Genomic DNA, 6,226 nt, shown 5'->3' on the forward strand with positions numbered 1-6,226 from the left:
CTGCAAGGTTTAATACCAATTATTAATTAAGTACTTTAGTGGTTAATCCAGAAATTTTCATACATGGGAGCATATTGACTACCTAAGAGGGGACTCCCTCCAGTCACACTTCAGTGACTGCCTAAATAACCAACAAAATTTCCCCCCTCCCTAAATCCGTCTCCTACTTCAATTTTAGAATTTGAATCAGAGTGAGGGCATGTGGGCAATTTTATTGTTTGTAAAATATGAAAATGATTTTTGTTCTGCCTGCAACTTTTGTTGCAGAAAGCTTTACATAGGGATAGTGATCTGACAGCAGTGGCTACAGCAATGGTGGCAGTGTTAGCTACTAGTAACTTCTTAAAAGCTTTATATTTTAGTAGGTGGAAGGCCTGGGTGCTTCATACTTTGTATATAGATGCCTTTAGGCTTATATTTGTAATGAAGTTTCAGTCTGTTACATGTCCATTGTCCTTGACCTCATTTTCATGGTTCAGTGACTACTTGAAAAAAAAGTTAAGATTTTTTGTAATGTTAAATTCTCTTATTATGAGTAATAGGATAACTATATTTGGTTTGTGCATACCTTGCAAGGTCCTCATGCCCATCACACAGTTTTCACTTGAACTCAACCTGATTTCAAGGATCAGTGAACAAGGTCAAGTTTTTTGTGGTCAAGTCCATATCTCAGCAAAAGGTCTAGTATATTTAGAGTATGAAATGATTGTCAGGTGTACAAGTCCAACTGACAGGTTTCATCTGACCTTGACCTCATTTTCATGGTTCAGTGGTTATAGTTAAGTTTTTATACGAACGCAAAATCAAAAAAATTTGGGTTGTATATTGGTATCACATTGTTGTCCTCTTCATGGTCCTCGTCAGTGCTGTCTGAAGACGGATGATTTCCAGATAATAATTTGAGTAAAAGTAAAATAGTAATCAATTAATTTTTAACACAAAGTTTATAACCACTAAAGGAGGCTTGGGATTGATTTTGGGGGTTTTGGTCCCAACAGTTTAGGAATTAGGGGCCAAAAAGAGGCACAAATAAGCATTTTTCTTGGTTTTCGCACAATAACTTTAGTATAAGTTAATAGAAATCTATGAAATTTAAACACAAGGTTTATGACCACGAAAGGGTCATTTTAAAACTTTTTGAACCAAAACTCCCAAAATCAAAACTTTAGGAATTAGGGTCCAAAATTAAACTTTATTAATTGCATAAAAAATTGAATTATTGGGGTCTTTGATATGCCAAATCTAACTGTGTATTTAGATTCTTAATTTTTGGTCCTGTTTTCAAATTGGTCTACATTAAGGTCTCGCATTTTTTTTACCTTGGACTCATTTTAATGGTTCATTAGCTAGGAAACTAGAATAAACATATTTTTGGTGTTCTATCAAAAAGTAAAAAAACAAAATACCAAATTCCAAGAAAATTCAAAACAGGTTGTCTGTTCACAAATGGGAATATCAAAAGGTCAAACACATTCAGCGAATGGAAAACAACGGTCATATTCCTTTGAACAGGCATTGCCTAACGAAGAAAATGGTTGATTAAACCTAGTTAATCTACAGTAAGAACAATAGTCTGACATCAGAGAAATGGGTTAACAATGAATATCTACATTTTTAGCTCACCTGACCCAAAGGCCAAGTGAGCTTTTCTCATCACTTGGCGTCCGTTGTCCATCCTCGTCTGTTGTTGTTGTCGTTAACTTTTTACATTTTGAACTTCCTCTAGAGAACCACTCAATGGAATGAAACCAAACATAGCATGAATGATCTTTATGAGGTGCTGACCAAGTGTTGATACTTTGTAGCCAATCTATCATCCAAGATGACCGCCAAGGGGGGGACTTAGTTTAACATAGGACCCTATGGGAAATGCATACAAATGACTTCTTTTAGAGAATCACTGAATGAAATGAAACCAAACATAGCATGAATGTTCCTTATTAGGTGCTGACCAAGTGTTGTTACTTTGTAGCTGATCCACCATCCAAGATGGCCGCCAGCGGGGGAGTTAGTTTAACATAGGACCCTGTGGGAAATGCATACAAAGGACTTCTTTTAGAGAACCACTGAATGGAATGAAACCAAACATAGCATGAATGTTCCTTATGAGTGGCTGACCAAGTGTTGTTAATTTGTTGCCGATCCGTCAGCGGGGGACTTAGTTAAACATAGGACCCTATGGGAAATGCATACAAAGGACATCTTTTAGAGAACCACTGAATGGAATGAAACCAAACATAGCATGAATGTTCCTTATGAGGTGCTGACCAAGTGTTGTTACTTTGTAGCCGATCCATCATCCATGATGGCCGTTAACAGGGGACTTAGTTTAACATAGGACCCTATGGGAAATGCATACAAATGACTTCTTCTAGAGAACCACTGAATGGAATGAAACCAAACATAGCATAAATGTTCCTTATGAGGTGCTGACCAAGTTTTGTTACTTTGTAGCCGATCCATCATCCAAGATGGCTGCCAAAGGGGGTCTTAGTTTAACATAGGACTCTATGGAAAATACATACAAATTTCTTCTTTTAGAGAACCACTGAATTGAATGAAACCAAACATGTTTATTCCTTTCCTTTTAAGGTGCTGGCCAAGTGTTGTTACTTTGTAGCCACATTTTTTCTTTTTTTACATAATTTCAAAAACCCAAGAAAAGTCAGGTGAGCGATACAGGCTCTTGAGAGCCTCTAGTTGTCATTTAAAAGAATATGTCCTGATATCTGATCTTAGGTCACCATAAGAATGACATAACAATTAATATATGCTCAGGTTGTACCTACAGTATAGAAACATATTAATTGTCATGGTGATCTTTGGTTATATCATTTTTAGCTCACCTGGCCCAAAGGGCCAAGTGAGCTTTTCCCATCACTTGGCGTCCGGCGTCGTCGTTAACTTTTACAAAAATCTTCTCCTCTGAAACTACAGGGCCAAATTAAATCAAACTTGGCCACAATCATCATTGGGGTATCTAGTTTAAAAAATGTGTGGCGTGACCCGGCCAACCAACCAAGATGGCCGCCATGGCTAAAAATAGAACATGGGGGTAAAATGCAGTTTTTGGCTTATAACTCAAAAACCAAAGCATTTAGAGCAAATCTGACATAGGGTAAAATTGTTTAACAGGTCAAGATCTATCTGCCCTCAAATTTTCAGATGAATCCGACAACCCGTTATTGGGTTGCTGCCCCTGAACTGGTAATTTTAGGGAATTTTTGCTGTTTTTGGCTATTATCTTGAATATTATTATAGATAGAGATAAACTGTAAAAAGCAATAATGTTCAGCAAAGTAAGATTTAAAAATAAGTCAACTTGACCAAAATGGTCAGTTGACCCCTTTAGGAGTTATTGACCTTTATAGTCAATTTTTAACCATTTTTCGTAAATCTTAGTTTTTTACAAAAATCTTCTCCTCTGAAACTACTGGGCCAAATTAATCCAAACTTGGCCACAATCATCTTTGGGATATCTAGTTTAAAAAATGTGTGGCATGACCCGGCCAACCAACCAAGATGGCCACCATGGCTAAAAATAGAACATAGGGGTAAAATGCAGTTTTTGGCTTATAACTCCAAAACCAAAGCATTTAGAGCAAATCTAAAACTGCTGGGCCAAATTAAACTAAACTTGGCCACAATCATCATTGGGGTAACTTGTTTAAACTAGAGGCTCTCAAGAGCCTGTATCGCTCACCTGATTCTACTTGGGTTTTTGAAATCATATGAAAAAATATAAAATTTGGCAAAAGTGACAACACAACCTCATTGATAAGGAAAGGAACATGTTTAATTTCATTCAAAAGTCCCCCACTGGCGGTCATCTTGGATAATGGATCGGCTACAAAGTAACAACACTTGGTCAGCACCACATTAGGAACATTCATGCCATGTTTGATTTCATTCCATTCAGTGGTTCTCTAAAAGAAGTCATTTGTATGCATTTCCCACAGGGTCCTATGTTAAACTAAGTCCCATGCTGGCGGCCATCTTGGATGATGGATGGGCTACAAAGAAACAACACATGGTCAGCACGGCATAAGGAACATTCATGCCATGTTTGATTTCATTCCATTCAGTGGTTCTCTAAAAGAAGTCATTTGTATGCATTTCCCATAGGGTCCTATGTTAAACTAAGTCCCCCGCTGGCGGCCATCTTGGATGATGGATTGGCTACAAAGTAACAACACTTGGTCAGCACTCCATAAGGAACATTCATGCTATGTTTGGTTTCATTCCATTTAGTGGTTCTCTAGAAGAAGTCATTTGTATGCATTTCCCATAGGGTCCTATGTTAAACTAAGTCCCCCGCTGGCGGCCATCTTGGATGATGGATCGGCTACAAAGTAACAACACTTGGTCAGCACTCCATAAGGAACATTCATGCTATGTTTGGTTTCATTCCATTTAGTGGTTCTCTAGAAGAAGTCATTTGTATGCATTTCCCATAGGGTCCTATGTTAAACTAAGTCCCCCGCTGGCGGCCATCTTGGATGATGGATCGGCTACAAAGTAACAACACTTGGTCAGCACCCCATAAGGAACATTCATGCTATGTTTGGTTTTATTCCATTCAATGGTTCTCTAAAAGAAGTCATTTGTATGCATTTCACATAGGGTCCTATGTTAAACGAAGTTCCCGGCTGGCGGCCATCTTGGATGATAGATCGGCAACAAAGTAACAACACTTGGTCAGCACCTCATAAGGAACATTCATGCCATGTTTGGTTTCATTCCATTAAGTGGTTCTCTAGAGGAAGTCATTTGTATGCATTTCCCATAGGGTCCTATGTTAAACTAAGTCCCCCGCTGGCGGCCATCTTGGATGATGGATCGGCAACAAAGTAACAACACTTGGTCAGCACCTCATAAGGAACATTCATGCCATGTTTGGTTTCATTCCATTCAGTGGTTCTCTAAAAGAAGTCATTTGTATGCATTTCCCATAGGGTCCTATGTTAAACTAAGTCCCCTGCTGGCGGCCATCTTGGATGATGGATCGGCTACAAAGTAACAACACTTGGTCAGCACCCCATAAGGAACATTCATGCTATGTTTGGTTTTATTCCATTCAGTGGTTCTCCAAAAGAAGTCATTTGTATGCATTTCCCATAGGGTCCTATGTTAAACTAAGTCCCCGGCTAGCAGCCATCTTGGATGATGGATCGGCAACAAAGTAACAACACTTGGTCAGTACCTCATAAGGAACATTCATGCCATTTTTGGTTTCATTCCATTCAGTGGTTCTCTAAAAGAAGTCATTTGTATGCATTTCCCATAGGGTCCTATGTTAAACTAAGTCCCCCGCTGGCGGCCATCTTGGATGATGGATCGGCTACAAAGTAACAACACTTGGTCAGCACCTCATAAGGAACATTCATGCCATGTTTGGTTCCATTCCATTCAGTGGTTCTCTAGAAGAAGTTCAAAATGTAAATTGTTAACGACGACGACGACGACGGACGACGACGACGACGGACGACGGACGCCAAGTGGTGAGAAAAGCTCACTTGGCCCTTCAGGCCAGGTGAGCTAAAAATGTGTGGCATGACCTGGCCAATCAACCAAAATGGCTGCCACAGCTAATAATAGAACAAAGGGGTAAAATGCAGTTTTTGGCTTATAACTCAAAAACCAAAGCATTAAGAGAAAATCTGACAGGGTTTAATTGTTTATCAGGTCAAGATCTATCTGCCCTGATGTTTTCACATGGATCGGACAACCCGTTGTTAGGTTACTGTCCTGAATTGGTAATTTTAAGGAAATTTTGCCGATTTTTGTTATTATCTTGAATATTATTATAGATAGAGATAAACTGTATACAGTAATAACGTTCAGTAAAATAAGATCTACAAATAAGTTTACATGACCAAAATAGTCAATTGACCCCTTAAGGAGTTATTGCCCTTTATAGTTAATTTTTAACATTTTTCATAAATTTTTGTAAATTTTTAGAAAATATTTTCCACTGTAATTACTGGGCCAAGTTCATTATAGATAAAGATAATTGTAGCAACAAGAATGTTCAGTAAAGTAAGATCTACAAACACATCACTATCACCAAAACACAATTATGTCATGAATTTATCCGTGTCCATTGTTTAATATGCACAAGACCAAGGTGAGCGACACAGGCTACACAGGCTCTTTAGAGCCTCTAGTTTGGTTAGTTATATTCTATTGGTTCCATGATATTTTTATAGTGGTTTTCTCATAGCTT

This window comes from Mytilus edulis, chromosome 6 (assembly GCF_963676685.1).
Source record: "Mytilus edulis chromosome 6, xbMytEdul2.2, whole genome shotgun sequence".
In the NCBI taxonomy this organism is placed as follows: domain Eukaryota; kingdom Metazoa; phylum Mollusca; class Bivalvia; order Mytilida; family Mytilidae; genus Mytilus; species Mytilus edulis.